Here is a 17836-nt window from a genome sequence, read left to right on the forward strand (position 1 = left end):
CAGGCAACGAAACTTTTGATTCAGTGACACGCGGTTCTTGTATAGCACGTATTAGATCTGCTAAATTCCGTTGCTGCATTTCAAAAAGAAATTTCCATCGATCGCACTCATTATTTAGAGAAAAATTTTCGTTCTGACCTGTATGCTGCTGTGGAGGTACATCAGGTAATCCCACTTCTGATAACGGAGCAACAGGAGGCTCAGCGGAACGTTTGTCACTATTTTTTAACATGTCACGAAGATGGGCATCGTCACTTTCATTATTATCACCCATCGTGATATAAGGGTGTGTAAACGCGGAAATAAAAGCATGTACTACACGTTTACGAATCACAGAATTTATTCCAATACACTTCAGATCAAAATAACATAGGATTGGCACAATAAAAACGGATTAGGAGCCAATAGGTTAGAAAACGTGCACCACCGCGCGCAGCTGTCAACGGAATGACAGCTGCCGACCGGTCGACGCCATCTTGCTACCCTATTCGGGGACAACCCGCTCCTATTTCAATACTACCCGCAATATTTTCATGACTGTCAATGTCAAGTTAATTTCAAAGATACCCTGAATTTTAAAAGAATCAACAATCACAATATTATGACGTTTAAGCAATCATAACAAACAATTAGTTGTCAACTGTCAACGAAACATCAAGATACCCTACAATTTAACATCAATCTTACTACTTTGATTAATAACAAATCATAATAACATACTTTGATACTTAAGATCTTGATAACATTCGATTACAGTCTATCAAACAGCTAAATTACAAACATTGGCAATTAATCTAATGATGTGAACCCAAATAGGTGCAATATTCGACAACGCGCCGTCATATAGTTTTATGTATACAGATTTATCAAAATATAATATTGCTTCAAAATGTGCATTCAGGAAGAAAGATTTATCATGTTATGTATGACCACTTTTTATCGTGGACAGTCCTTATTAGTTCAGTATTTAGATTTTGCCCACGTAATGTCGTATCAATTTGTATGCAATGTAAAATGAATACAACATTAAATGCCTTTTTACTCACCATTCTAATTATCTACTAAGTTCTACATGATGTACGGTATGTGACTCACCTGCTTTTGCCAACTCTGCCATCTCCCATCCTTGCAAGAGTTTTTGCACCTCTTCATCCATTTCCTAAAATGGAAACTACCAAACGAATGGATAATACGTAGTGAGTACGTTTAACGATAAATAATATAACCTATTGCGATCCGCGTCCACGCGTGATCTCTCATGACACGTAAATGGCCGCCGACCACGCCGCAAAACATTGCGTTTCGTTACACAAGCAAAACATTTATTTATGCGGACAATATTTTTGTTATAACAATTATTTTTCGGTGTATATTACGAGAATATCATTGTTATTTTTTACAAGAGGCGCAAAGTAAAATCAACTATACTGCTATAGCATTCACTAAGATATACAATGGTACTTAAACATGGCGTTTCGTTACAAAAACGAAACACATATTTATACTAACTAAATACTTTTTCAACAGAACTATTTGTTCACCAGTATACATTACGAGAATATTATTGTCATTATTTACAAGAGCTGCAAAGTAATACCAACTTATAAAACAGTCATATCAACTATACTGCGATGGCATTCGCTACGATACAAATAATAGAGTTGACAGCGATGCGTACATATTTATACAAACTTAATATTTTTAAATATAACTCTTCGTTGAGTTTACATTACAAGAATATTCTTTTTATTTCTTTACGAGAACTACAAAGTAATGGCAACGTATAAAAAAGTTACAGGAAGTATACTGTGATAGTAACCGCTAAGATTAAGATTGTAAAGATAATTTTTATTTTTTTGGCATTACAAGAAGCTTCTTGTTAATAGAATTATCGTAACCTTTATTCTATTAGTTGTAAATAAAACTAGAGTTCTCGTATATGTAATTCAAACAGAACTGTTTAGTGCATATTAATGTTTGCTTAGTTCTATTGAATTCAAAATATAGTAAACGTAACAATACAGTTGTTTTTATTACGAGATTGTAGTATCAGTTACGATAAATCTATTTTACTAAACGTTCTGGTAGTATTGTTAAAATATTTTTTTTCCGTGTGGGCGATTTGTTTTGGATACGACTGTCGCAAGTTCTTGTACACACACTTGTAGATAGACTCTCCTATTGAGCTATTGCGCAATACACACAGATCACTTTCATGTCTGTGTATATGCGTGCAACCAGGGAGTCGTGTCACCACGCACATAGACAACGACAATGAGGAGGCACACTCAAAGGTTATGACAGATGGCGCCACCTTATTAGTCCATTGCACAGATAAAGAATTTCATACGTGAGAGCGAGATGATGATTTTTTTTTCTCCCTCTCACATAAGAATGAGAGTGACATGCACTTGCACAGGCGCCGCCTGGAGGGATAAAATGTCAGTGTGCCTCTACATTGTATGCTCAATTGCTCAATGAGCTAACATCTGCGACACGCCAGCCGGCGCCGGTTCTCTAGTATTATATGGTCTGAGATACCAACCTACTTTTATCTTAAATACCGTATTAAATAGTAATTCAAAGCTTAGTTCTAGTTCTGGAACTAGTTTTAGTATAAACCATCTTGATGTTTTCATAACTAGCCCACCGGCCGGTATCGGGGGCTCGATAAATATTCATCAGACCTTGGTACTACTGTACTGTTACGCTTTAGCTTTGGAAATAAATGAAAACGTACAAAAACGTAGTTTGCACTTATTTTAAAAATAATTTTCACACGGATTAGATAATTAAATTTTATTAATATAAAAATAAAATAATTACAATTATTTATCGTAATGATACTAATGTTGCCTATTTCTTTTTTGTACCTACCAAAGACATATGTAACTCCGTATAGACAGATAAAGTCTAAGAAAAAAACGTACCTCGGAACCATAGAAAAAATGGTACAGTGGGTTAGATGGCGATACACCTTTGGGGGACTATCGGCTAGATGGCGCTAATGATATTTTACATTTTAACACATATCAAGCAAAGAATACGGACCAAATTGTCAAAACTGAGGTTCAAAAGTTTAAAGCCTGTGTCGAGAGATGGCAGTCTATGCACTGTGATTGTACACATTTTTCTTTGGCAGTAACTCTCTAGAAACTCGATTTTCTTTGGAACCTACATATTTCTTTTCAGTTGAAAATATTAACCATGACCATGCTAAGTTTTAGTATAAAATAGCCGAGGGATCCGTAAATTTTCCACGAGAATGGCACTGTCTCTACACTGACAACACTTGAAAACATGTGCGAATTTACAATTTCTAAGGACTTTGCTCCTATCCACGCATATTAGTAGCGAGAGTAGCGAGATTTAAAAAATGGTGTCGACAAAAAAATGTGATGCGCTAAGCTCGTGGTAGCCGTACTGAAGAACTAATAGCAAGATGCGAAATGCGTACAGATCTGTCAGCGAGCTATCGGCTGATAAATATTCATGCGCTGGACCTTGGCTTTACTGTTACGTGTAGTCTAGTGGCAGCATGTTAGAACGGCTAGAACAGTAAAATGGTCAAAAAGGCTACTAGACTCATATCAGGGGCGGCTCACTCCACGATTCTATCGCCGCGCTACAAGTACATCCTGGCGGCCGCGAGTTCGCGGCCTACTCAGGGGTGGCGCGCGTTTTCACGGAATGCACGTTCGTACTTTCTATTGTTACTTTACGTCGCGAGTTTTTTTAAGGTTCATGCTCGATGTCCGCGTGTCGAATGGCTAATAATACTTAGTTAAATAGACATCATGAATAAAATAAATACCATAGGACATTCTTACACGGATCTACTACTGATTAAGTCCCACGGAAAAGTTCAATAAGGCTTGTAATGTTGGAACTTGAACAAAAATATATAAATCCAGTATATATACCTAGAAAGTACCCAAGACTTAAATATAATAGTATAACATTTTATGTGAGTATTTATTCGTTTTAATCCATAGGTAACCCTATCGCCGGACGCCGCGCACGTGCGGCTCGTTTCTTTGAAAGAATTTTGTAGGTATTTAAAAAGGCGGCATTTCGTGAACATCAAAGCAGTGGGCCTTCTGTACTTGTACTATTATATATTCTGTGCTCATATCTCATTTGGCACAATAAATGATTGTATTCTGTAATATTTGACATAAGAAACCAATATGTAATGATTTTAGGTATTAAATGTGTACGATGATTACGTATTTTTAATTTTAAAATGCGAGTAATTTTTTTTTTGGCCACCGAAAGCACTGTCGGCCGTGTAGTGACGTCATAGAAATCATGTCAAATCAATCACTGACTAGACCTTTTTGCCTCGTATTGTACTTAAAGTGTCAGAAAGTGATGTTTTTTTAGGCTTGTGCCGTTTCGTTCGTTGATCGGAGCGCTCCGATCTCGTTCAATCGCTCCCACGAACTAGTTCGCTCTTTTAGGTCTTTTGCTCATTTAGTTCAGTCAGACCAGCGACCACTGCGGTCGGAAAGATCAGAACGAATGGGACCGAATAGTGTCAAAATGATACGAATAGTCCACAGATAGTAACATTTCGGGCCGAAAGGTTGTAAATAACCGAAGTTTAATATGAAAACTTAAATGTTTTTTTGTTGCTCTACTAAGTAGCTCTCGCTCTCGGTCGACGCAGTCACACATTCGTTCTCGATCCCAACCGCTCGCGCTCGCCGATCCTATACTGAACTAAATGAGCAAAGACCGATTCTCAGAGCACGGTAAAATTCAGTTCATTTCGGTCATTGATGGGATTTTATTCCTAACAGTTCATAGTACGACACAAGCCTAATGTTTTCGCACTGAATGACTTCATTCACAGAAAATCTGTACATAACATGGCTCATGTTGTTTTTGCCTGATTACGTAAACTATTCTTTAAAAAAAATTGTAACCATGGTTTAGTTCTTATTAAGGTGTTTGGATACTTTTGGCAGATAACGATGTTAAAAGCTTGATGAAAATATCGAAGTGTTTTTTATGTTCTGTTTACGTATGTATTATGCATTAATTCGTAATTTATAAGCGTGAGTTGTCCCAAATTTTTGGAATAATAATGATAATGATGTTATCAGTATCACACAAATAGTTTGTGCTAAAGAGCTAAAGACTTATGAGACTCATCAAAAAGTCCAACAAAATATGCAAATTTCACTTAAAATACTTTCTGTCAACTTTTTCGTGAGCAATAATAATAAAGATTAAGTATGTTAATAGTTAACACCTAACATTCTTATTCCATGACCAACTCAACTATGCAGTTGTCAGCAGAACTGGCGCCATCTGATGCATTTATTTACCATAATGCCGATTTTAATTCCTAAATTAACCTAAAAAGCTTTCTGGCGCCGCTAATACAAATTTAAATTTTCAGATAAAACCGTCCCATACACAAAAATGTCTCCCGAACTTTCGACTTTCTATAACCTTGATATAAGTGCCAAAATCGTGTTCATCAATTATAATTCTTCATTAAATCATCGGTAAATATAACTTAGTGATGTAGTATGGAAATATTGGAAATGGAAGGTCACGATTCTAAAAACCGTGTCAAGTAGTTCTCGCAGTAACTGTTTTTAGTATAAGATGATATTTACGCAAGATATTAATTATAATCATCGCCTTGACATGATCACGATTATTGGTAGTGTACCGTTAAATTTATATTTTTTTAAGTACATATGTAATAGGTACATACAGTCTGCAAGGCTCAAGTGTAATTAGGCAGGACATGTTTGCCGAATGCATCCAGATCGGTGGGCCAAATTGGCTACCGACTGGACACCACCGATTAGGCGAGGTAGGCCAAAGAAAAGATTTCGGGATGATCTCGACGCATTTTGCAGCGACTGGCCGGAGCAGGCGGCAAGTCGTAATGGGTGGCGGAAGAAAGGGGAGGCCTTTGCCCAGCAGTGGGACACAAATATAGGCTAAAAAAAAAACCATAATACATATTACAGAAACACTACTACGTTGCGCTCAAAAACTCGCATAGCTGACGTAAGGGGAAAAAACCGCCAGGCTGAAGTGAGACTGGGCAGCCACGTCTGCCACATGCATCAGGATAGGTGGGCTACATAGCTAATATAACCACCAAGTGGATGCCGAAAACGAAGCGGGGACGCGGCAGGCCTAGGCTGCTGCTGTTGCTGAGCACTTACTATAGTCAGGGCCTTACCAACCCTAAAATTGATTTGAGATTGATTGGATTGAGCTTCACAACCCTAAAATTCTCTCTACAGATCGTGGGAATTATAGTAGAAAAATAAATGAAGCCATTGAAAAAATTAAGAAGTATAAAAATTTCAATCGAGACAAAGGTTTTAATATCTCAACCACATGGAACCCGCGCAGTTATTAGTAAGTGCAAGAAAAAACAAATATCGCAGTTTGAAAAACCGAATATCGTGCGTGTTGTAATGTCGACAAGGTGACATCCCTAGCGCACAAACTGTTCAAGTGGGTAGTGGACCAAGTGCGGGTAGTTCGAAAAACTCGTACCTACAGCTAGAAGATGTTGATGTCAACTTCAACCAGTCTGCTCCGAGACCACGGGGACAATGTCGTCCTTGAAAACATCGGAGATAAGTGTTTAAAACATAGTACTACGCGATTAAGCCCCGTTTGCAATTTTAAATACATATTATTTTAAATACCCATTTGAGTTGTAGGAAATATTATTTTTTTTTAACTTAAAGTTTACTTTTTGCTCGATCGAGTAATAAACATAACGAAATTCAGTCTTGTGACATCCCATATATTTAAGCCGCCATCTTTGATTTTTGCCTATGGAATCCTTCCTACATCCGATATCGGATCGGATAATGTGAAAACTGAAAACGCACTAACTGTGACTCGACTTGCAAGCCTAACAATTTAACTATATTTATAATTATAAACAACATACCTCCTTATGTTTACTAAATGATTCACGCTTAGACGTGGGAAGTAAATTTGACTTACTTTTAACAATTCTGATCGCAGGTAGGCTTTGTATGTTAACCCATAAGGCTTATAATAGGTCAATATCGATACAATAATTAATCGACTCAACCTGGTCACAGCTATTATCAATCTCGACTTCATTGGTTTAGAGTTCGATTTCGTTTTTCAAAGGTTTCATGTATAACGGATATAAGATAGTGCAGTGTTAATGTCATCGTACGATATTGTAGGTGTTGTGGTTTTACATGTAGGTATGTTTCATAATAATCAAAGAGGATCGAGTATTATAGAGAGTTACTGTCAAAGTAGAATGTGTTAGTGCATACATAGACTGCCATCTCTCGACACGGGCTTAAAACTTTTGAACATCAGTTTTGACAATTTGGCCCATATTCTTAGCTTGATGTGTTAAAGTGTTAAATATTAATATTAACGCCATCAAGGCGAGCGTTCCCCAAAGGTGTATCGCCATCCAGCTCACCGTACCTACCTTTTTCTGTATGGTTTTGAGGTACGTTTTTTTCTTAGACTTTATTTGTCTATACGGAGTTACATATGTCTTTGATAATAATATAATATTGTAGGACCCGTGACGGGTTAAGAATTTTACCACCCCCTTTCTTCCAGTGGGTGTCGTAGAAGTCGACTGTGGGATATGGGTTAAACAGTGGCGTAAGCGAGAGGCTGGCAACCTGTCACAGCAATGTCACAATTTGGATTTCTTTCAACCCCTTTTTGCCAAGAGTGGCACTGAAACTTATTAGTTCATGTGCTCTGCCTACCCCTTTATGGGATACAGGCGTGATTATATGTATGTATATTATAAGACATTCTTACGCAGATTGACTGAGTGCCATGGTAAGCTCCAAGATGGCCTGTGTTGCAGTGTACTCAGACAAAGATATAATGTAATATACAAATACTTATACACCGTGTTTTTTTTGTTTTCCGTTAAATTCGACACATAGCTAGGTTCATTGTTAGGAACCACCCTCTATATCACTTTTAGTTAAATTCGCAAAAAAAAAATTTCATAATTTTCATACATGGACGTAGTTACGCAGAAACGTTCCATTCCACATGAAATTGTCATAAAGTTTTTAGACCTTGTATGAAACACAAAAGTCTTTCATTTCAATGACAATTTCAGATGGATTGGAACGTTTCTGCATAACTACGTCCACATAATAAATGAATTTATACCCTTAAAAATAACATTCAAGTTAGTGTCAAGTGATTGACGGCACATGTCAAAACAAATAACATTTGGAATTGGTAAAGGCTGTCACACACGTGTTCAGTAATTATCTTTATTTTTTTATTTTAATAACTCGATAACCGTAAGAGTTAAAACGCTAGTTTTTTAGAGACATTAATTGTATTTGATCTAAAGAACCTTCCCTTAAATTTAATAAAAACAGGGTGTATACATAGAAAACATCGATGACTCGGGAACAAATAAGTATAAGTAGTGAAAAAGTCAGAAAATGGAGGCCCAAACCTGAATCTTCTCCATCTAAAACTCGATCGACTTGATTCATTTGTTTCCATGGATTTTCTATTATAAAGCTATGATTTTAAGAAGGTTTTTAAATGTGGTCCTTAATGTGTTTTTCCTCAGTACTCGCTATAACCTTCATTCCGTACGTATCTTATTAGTAATTTAGTACAAGACCTAATTATCATTCTATTATAGTACGATTGCTTGGAACGTACAATAGTCGCCGTTTCAAGGAAAAATGACAATAGAATTTTGTCGCAGTGACCCATTTGTAACAGTGTGGTGAAACGAAAAGTAAAATATAAAAGTTATTGCGACTTTCAATCCGGAGGTCGCGGGTTCGAACCCCGGCTCGTACCAATGAGTGTGAAATGTCATTTGGTATTTGCCGGTCGCTTTTCGGTGAAGGAAAACATCGTGAGGAAACCGGACTAAATTCAATAAGGCCTAGTTACCCTTTGGGTTGGAAGGTCGGATGGCAGCCGCTTTCGTGAAACTAGTGCCTACGCCAAATCTTGGGATTAGTTGTCACAGCGGATCCCAGGCTCTCATGAGCCGTGGCTAATGCCGGGAGAAAGCAAGGACGATGATGATGATGATGATGATGATGATGATGACTGATGACAAAGCTAAAATGTCCTTTAAACTTGATTACTAACTCGTAACACAAATACTGAAGAAAACAGAAGAAAGCTGTGGGCTATTTCACCACCAGTGACATTGACACTTCACACTGATAATTCTGTGCCTATTTCTGGGTTGATAAGCTAACACAAGTCAGCGTCAATATTTCCTTGTTGAAGTGTCAATGTCGGGTGACAATTCTCACTGTTGTGAAATAGGCCAGTGGAGTAAATTTAGAAAATTTAAAGACTGCATTTTATGTCTGAGTAGGGTTGCCATTTATTTCATGGGAAATGTGAACAGCTTGGCAAAAAAAGAAAAAAAATTATAAAATGCTGACTTACCAATACCATGTATCACGTTAAATTATGATTGATAAAGAGAATAAAATAAAATGATCATAGCATAGCAACACTTAACTGTTCTCATCAAGAAGTGTCAAAATCTGTCATAACTTAACCACAAAATTAAAATGTTGAAAAAACCCCCAATCGCGCCATGGCTAAGAACACTCCCGACTAACTCAGATTTCAAACAAAAAAAAAACTAAATCGAAATCGGTTCATATACGTTCGGGAGCTACGATGCCACAGACAGACAGACAGACACGTCAAACTTATAACACCCCGTCGATTTTGCGTCGGGGGTTAAAAAGACTAAGTACTCGAAGCCTCTCTTGGCGATCCAGCACAAGTGTTATTATCTCTGTGTCTAGCGAATCTTGCCAAACGAAACTTTCTTCACGTTCACAATATTAGCAAACATAATAATTGGCACTAGGAAGGCTCCAGGCATTGTTTGCGTTACGTCACAGCGAGCGCCTGCTGGGTGGCCGTTTTGAAATGCTGATCGGGCCAGGACCGATAAGCCTCTTACTTCTTTGTAACGTCTTAAAATATAGGTATTTTCTCGATAAACGCTTAAACTTCAAAATCAATGTACTATATTTGGTTTTAGCAAGGATGATTTTAAAGGATTGACAATCTTCATAAGCATCGTTACCTCCATTTGTTAGAGCCATCTATTATAACCACAAAATTAAAATTTTGAAAAAACCCCCGACTGCGACATAGTTGACCGATTTTCATGAAACATGGCTAAGAACACTCCCGACTAACTCAGCTTGATGCAGTGACTAACAGCAACACTGATGAGAGTGATGAGACCTACTGTCATTTTTTCAAAACGAATATTGAAGTGATATCGATGTTATGATATCAAAATGAAGAAATATGTCGTTTATTCTTAAAATAAATTAAAAAGACGCAAAAGTATTGGTGAGAAATGTTATATTTTCCACTTCCAGGCTATGAAATAGCGCCATCTGGTTTCATACATGAATTGTGGGCCATTTCAGAGGTACACTTTTTTGTATGAGAGTCCCGGTCCCGGTATAAACGTCCTTGGTTCTAGTAACTCGATCGTTCTGTGAGAACAACATATGTATGAAAAAAGTCCGCGTGGGCATTCCAGATATCGATGGTCCTCAACGTCGTATTCTATGATACTAACTCGAAAAATAAATATGATAAATGAATATGAATATGAATATGTAAAGTATCTTAATCTAAGTTAATTTATTAACATAGTATTCAGTTTATGACCGCCAATCAACTTTATGTTCATAAGAAAAAGTCGCTTTCTACAAGGAAATTTTACCGTTACCTTCATCGTCTCAGTATGTAATACAATTTTACTGCAACTCTCTATTCTGACATAAACATAATATTAGATCATGATTTTATCTCTTCATGAGAACCTAGAAGTCTATTATGAATTGAGATGTAACAGGCTATTTCTCCATAAAAACCTTCTGACGGTTTCCTGCCTGATTTGATAACCCCCGACGCAAAAACGACGGGGTGTTATATGTTTGACGTGTCTGTCTGTTTGTCTGTCTGTGTGTATGTCTGTGGCATCGTAGCTCCCGAACGGATGAACCGATTCAGATTTAGTTTTTTGTGTTTGAAAGCCGAGTTAGTCGGGAGTGTTCTTAGCCATGTTTCATGAAAATCGATCCACTAAGTCGGGGTTTTTTTTTCAAAATATTAATTTTGCGGTTAGGTTATTTACTAGAGATGTTGAAGCTATGAAATAAAACTATGAATCATCCCGTTTCTTGTTACACTTTACAGCGATCGTGGTCAAGGAGTGAGTCTCCCGCTGTTAAGTGTTCGTAACGTCGTCGTCGGGACGTATTGTAAATTCATATACTAATATTATAAATGGGAAAGTGTGTGGGTCTGTTTGTTTGTCCGTCTTTCACGGCAAAACGGAGCGACGAATTGACGTGATTTTTTAAGGGGAGATAGTTGAAAGGATGGAGAGTGACATAGGCTACTTTTTGTCTCTTTCTAACGCGAGCGATGCCGAGGGCAAAAGCTAGTATACTATATAAATTAACAGTAATATTCACTACTATACATTAACAGAAAGTATTTATATGTCATTTCCTTTCATCATGACTTAATTTCGGTTTAGTTCACTTCGGTCCTTAACTCGGAATTAAAGTTCTCGGAAAGTTCAGTATGTAGGTACTACTATATAAGTATAAATATATAACATAAATCCGGTGGCAGATTTCCCGTCATTTGTTTATTTTGGGCAGCTTTGATGACTAAAATTATACATTGTAGCTATTTCTTTTTTTACGCCGGTATGTAAAATAAAACTCAAATGACGAATCCTAAGCCACTGTTATTTACCACTACTGTTGACTCCGTATTAGTCATGTCATGGGAACCATCGTAATCTCGAAGACAAACAAAGAAGCAAACAGGAAGCTAACACATGTTATGTCACCACTGTACAAGTCGAATAACGGCATTATTACGATCTTGAGTGGTGGAAACTTACGTCGTTTTTTAGTTGGAATTATGCTTATAGGAAAAACAGCTGCTTATACATACATACGAGAATATAATGGTTGAAATTATTAGAATAGATTTTTGTAATGGAATATTGACCGTAACTTAAAGGCAAGGAAATACAATATGCAATGGTTTACCTATATCAGTGATTGTATAAATTAATGATTTTTTTATGACAGTTATTTTTTTTCCATAATAATAAAAAAAAAAAAAAAAAAAAAAAAACAGCACTAAGGAAACTATTTTCAGTGGTAGGTTTGTATTAACGTGAACTTGAGACTTATACAGATGTAGTGCGAAAAGATTTGCCTTCGTATTGTTACGGAAACGTACGAACGTGTCATGCTATTTCAGTCAGTCTCAGTACAAGATGTACTCTTTAACTGAACTAGCATGACAAATACGAACGTTTCCGGAGAAAAAATACGCACTACATCTGTACATATATTAACCCTGTATGAAAGAGCGAATATCTCTTAATACAAGTTTTAAACTTAAAAAAAGGAGGATTCGGCCCCTATGCATGTAAACTTTGCTGAAAATAAATAATTTTGAATTTTTTTTAAATATTGTTGTCATATCTTAAATGAGCAATTTTTTTTTCAACAACAGCTAACTAAATTTTGTACTTTTCTCCATTAAAAAAAAACAATTGTACTCATACGTCACGTTTTTATATCTACTTAAAATAACCAAATTTATTGTAATGCTTAAACCACGCACATCCAATTTTTATTATCGACTCTATGGCATAATACGTAGAGTCACCGGTATTTTACAATTACAACTAAATAAATAAATAGTAATACTAATTGGTAAACTCGCAACTAAACTGGAATCTATTATTTTAGTCATAAGTACCCCTTTGTATTACAAATTTACTACTTAGGCCAACAAAAACAATAGATAATAAAATTTACTCTAACGTCACTTTTGTAGAGGTAAATATATTACTTTTTCTAACAGAATTCAACTAAAAAGATAAACAACATTCTACCTCTAACTAAAGATAAAAATAGTGATAACAAGTAAACTTAATTGCCACTTAAACAGCTACTGTTGTTTTTCTAGATTTCGACTCAACCATTATTTATATATTTTTTAGTAATAAGAACTACCTAAAGTCAACACGAACTAAAAGTTCATATTCTAAGAAATATTTACAATTCAGGTACGTATTAAAATACTTGAATAGTAGGTTTTCCCACATGCGCTCGAAAAAACCGTTAAGAGTAACGGAAGGACACTTAACAAACATCAGTACATATAATTTCCCTTACTTAATGGTACATACAACAACTACCTATGTCTTTTAATGTATGTTTCCTACAAAATCTTCCTACAAATGAATCATCTTACTCACCGTTAACATCATTTTAAAACTCCTAAACACTTCATAAAGTAATAAACTAATAAAAAGCACTTTTATCCTATTTTAATAAAACTTCACACAACACTTCACAGTTACCATCACAAGCTGTATGTCTCAAAATGCACGCCACATTTGGATTTAAAAAGTAAAAAAAAAAACATAAATTTGAAAAAAGAACAATAGTGATGTGACACTGTCGCTGGTCCAAACGTAACTGGCTGGTGAATCACAAACAAAATACTACCAATTAAACGACAACACCATATGCGGTCATTGAATAACATTCGCGCACCATATAGAGTTCTATTACGTCGTAATAGGGAAATAGAACACGCAAAGAAGTAATGGTTAGACGCAAATGTAAATTGGTCGATAACTATGACGTGTTTCTGAATGAATTATAAAGTGCAAGTACTCATGGTTAGCCGCTTTTATAGATGGTGTTTGTTTGTAAAGCTGTTTATTACAACTTATACTTGTAATTGAGATATTAATAGTTATTTGTTATACAAGGGGGCAAAGTTGTATTTTAACGCCGAGTGTGGAATTGAAAAACGAGCAAGTGAAAGGATTCTATAGTTGAACCACTTCTATAGTTGAGTGGTTCGAGAATAGAATCCTGAACTTGCGAGTTTTTTAACACACGAGAAGTAAAATACATTTGCACCCGAGTGTAACACAAAACTTTTCCCCTCACTGTAGCGAGGAAACTACAACGCAAAAAATGCGTTTTCCCCGCACTAGCTCGGAAACACGTGTTTTGTCCTTTAATACCAGCGGGTAAAAACGCATTTTATCCACTAGTGGGTAAAGTAATTTGACCTTGAATAAAGTCAAATTAAATGCTTTAAAATTGATAAAAGTAGGTGAATCTAGTAATAAAGATGATTTACCACCTGTGGAACTACTGGAAGCAGTGGTATACGCATTTTTTGCGTCGTAGTTTCCTCGCTATAGTGAGGGGAAAAGTTTTGTGTTACACTCGGGTGCAAATGTATTTTACTTCTCGTGTGTTAAAAAACTCGCAAGTTCAGGATTCTATTCTCGAACCACTCGCTTCGCTCGTGGTTCAACTATAGAATCCTTTCACTTGCTCGTTTTTCAATTCCACACTCGGCGTTAAAATACAACTTTGCCCCCTTGTATAACAAATAACTATTATCACTGCTTCCAGTAGTTCCACAGATGGTAAATCATCTTTATTACTAGATTCACCTACTTTTATCAACTTTAAAGCTGTTAATTTGACTTTATTCAAGGTCAAATTACTTTACCCACTAGTGGATAAAATGCGTTTTTACCCGCTGGTATTAAAGGACAAAACACGTGTTTCCGAGCTAGTAAGGGGAAAATGTTATTTACATTACTTTATTACTACTTGATCTACATACACCGTGTTTCACTTAACACTAAAAACCTGAAAACAGTTTGTTCAGAATCGAGAGTAGAATCGATTGAGCTATGTCTTGATGGGGGTAATATTTTTTTTTAATTTGTATTATTAGTTATTTCTTACGTGCCCATTCTATTGTATTCGTAATACAACATTGTGTTTATCGCATTGTTAGAGGTTGTATACCTTTTTCAATATTTAGGGGTATTAATACTGGCTGGTTACTTGTGCGATTATTTTTTCCGCTACGAGTTTGACGTTGTTTGTCAGTTTAATCTTAATGTCTATCATAAGTCATAACAAATGAAACTCGTACCTAATTACAACCTTGTTATTTTGAATGTTGGGTTCAAAATAGCTTACTGTGATTACCTGTCTAATCTGAAGTTTACTGTGACAAAGCTTTAAAGTGTTTTACAGTGACATCATAGCTGTCTATTGGTAAACCTTATGTCGTTGCAGTAATGTATACACACAAATAGGTTTATGATGGTTGTTAGTAATTGTTTTATTGAGTGTAGAGTTAAAAGTCGAGTAGAGCTGTACAGAAAATTAAAAATTCAATTAAAAAAAAAAGTAAACATCAGATTAAAAGTAAATACTCTAGATAAGTTTAAAAAAATAAAAATCTGTTGGGGTGTCTGAGGTTTTGAGTGATACCGGAAACACGTTGTATAATTACTAGCTTTGTATTAATTCTAATGCTATTCTAATTCTATAGTATTTCTAGTGTAAAATTGTATATACCTAATCTATAAAAAATATTCTTTTTATAACAGTATTATGGAGCGGAATTGATAATGTCTACAGTTCTGCAAAATCTGCCTGAAAGTTATGTCACAAGTTTTATGGATAGTGATATTAATATCCAGGGGGATAATAAACATCGATATCGATGAATGAAAAGAAAAAAGTTTCCGGATGGCAATCTTCATTGAACAAAGAAACACAATGTACAATAGGCGAACTTAATGCCATGAGACATTCTCTACCAGTCAATCTTTGGGCAACGCAGCAAATATAATTAGGTACTTTTAAGGAGAATACATACAACAACAAATAATACACATGAATACGAGTAAACATTATGTTTTGGCCGTTTTCTATTAACGGTTGAAGCGTGGTACTAAAAGCTAGAAATCATAATCAGTGATAAATTACTCATTATAAACGTCAGGTTCGCAAGCGTAGGATGCGACCTCAAAGTTCACTTCATTACCGATTACTCAATACTTGTGAAGAGGTCACGCCATTTTGTCTTATTTATTGTTTGTTTAGCCTTGGCTAGGCGTTTTGTTAATTAATTTCATGTAACAAATTTTTCTAATTGTCTTTGAATGTTCAATCTTCAAATGTTTTTTGTTACGTGTTTCTGTTTTATTGATGTCTATTTTGGTTAATGATTTCATTTTATGCTAAGAGGTTTTTTTTATTATTGCAACTACAATTTACTATAGATATCTATTTTCGGCTAATGATTTAATCTCAGTAATTTACATTTAATGATTAGAACAGTATATTTAAATTATAGAAAACAACAAAAAATACCAATAAGTAACAGATGACTGATCACTTGATCACATCACTTGCTCACAGCAATACAATTTATGCAAACATTTTTTGACATTTTTTTTTTGTAGAGAAGTCAATGTTTTAAAACAAGGTGAGTGAAGTGCCACTGATAAAAAATAATTCCAGTACTTATAGTGATTGTTTTTCCGCACTAGTTCGCAAATTAGTACCTACACCTACACTACTCATCATGTCGAAACTTTAAAGGACTAATAATGCACCTACTGAAAAACGTAGTACGATACACTACGTATGTAGGCATACGAACAGGGTTTTCGTAACTTGTGTCTCCACACGATTTCGCCGCCTCTTTTCCACACTCGTTTCCCACTATCTTGTAAAAAAAGTCAGTAAGGATCTACAAGGTTAGTGAGGCGCCTCGCCTGCTGACACTTTTTAGGGTTCCGTAGTCAACTAGGAACCCTTATAGTTTCGCCATGTCTGTCTGTCCGTCCGCGGATAATCTCAGTAACCGTTAGCACTAGAAAGCTGAAATTTGGTACCAATATGTACATCAATCACGCTAACAAAGTGCAAAAATAAAAAATGGAAAAAAATGTTTTATTAGGGTACCCCCCCTACATGTAAAGTGGGGGCTGATATTTTTTTTCATTCCAACCCCAACGTGTGATATATTGTTGGATAGGTATTTAAAAATGAATAAGGGTTTACTAAGATCGTTTTTTGATAATATTAATATTTTCGGAAATAATCGCTCCTAAAGGAAAAAAAAGTGCGTCCCCCCCCCTCTAACTTTTGAACCATATGATTAAAAAATATGAAAAAAATCACAAAAGTAGAACTTTATAAAGACTTTCTAGGAAAATTGTTTTGAACTTGATAGGTTCAGTAGTTTTTGAGAAAAATACGGAAAACTACGGAACCCTACCCTGAGCGTGGCCCGACACGCTCTTGGCCGGTTTTTTTTTTACTTCTAACTTTAAGTCAGTTATTTTTCTAAGTACAGGAAATGCATATATACTCATATTAGGAAAGCATACTATCTTTAATGTTTGACATAGTTTCAACACGGTCACTATGAGTCACTCATTAAGGGGCTACCTAACTGCCACGCTGAGTCTTTATTACTTATGACGTTTAGTTCATTAACCCGTATTTTTTGTTTACTTTCATTAGAATGATGTTGAACTTGTTTCTTTGCTAAAGGCTAGAGGTAATTTATAGATGATTATGTATGTATGTCAGGACTGTCAGGAGATTTAAATATGTTTGGTGGCCGGAAGTTATTTTTTTAATTTCTTGAGAAACGAAAGTAGTGAACAGCAGCCAATCGCAAGCAGTAATGCAGATCTACAATATTAATAGAGATATTAAGCTAATAAAACTATAGCGTTTCTTCAATCAGTCTATAGTTTAAACATCGATGTTCCTCATCACTGATCTAAGATAAATACGAACTTCATTCTAACTGAACTTTCTAAGATTTCAAAACAAAACACACGCAAAGTTGAACTTGTAAAGTCTCTAAACGCTCTAACAACCCACGTCAGAGCCAAAACTAA

The 17836-nt window shown here is 35.6% G+C and overlaps 1 protein-coding gene across 3 annotated transcripts in view; it reads right to left on the bottom strand.

Moving 5' to 3' along the window:
- LOC125237242 overlaps positions 1-17836 on the bottom strand; it is a 236611-nt gene that overhangs the window by 85805 nt on the left and 132970 nt on the right. Inside the window, exon 1 of one of the 3 annotated variants that reach the window (XM_048144258.1) lies at positions 13340-13563. The exons of the other annotated variants lie outside the window; for them this stretch is intronic. The gene's annotated coding sequence lies outside the window, so the exon portion shown is untranslated. Of the gene's footprint in view, positions 1-13339; positions 13564-17836 lie in introns of those variants that run through there. 3 annotated transcript variants of the gene reach the window in all.

Source organism: Leguminivora glycinivorella, chromosome 20, assembly GCF_023078275.1.
Source record: "Leguminivora glycinivorella isolate SPB_JAAS2020 chromosome 20, LegGlyc_1.1, whole genome shotgun sequence".
Taxonomy (NCBI): Eukaryota; Metazoa; Arthropoda; class Insecta; order Lepidoptera; family Tortricidae; genus Leguminivora; species Leguminivora glycinivorella.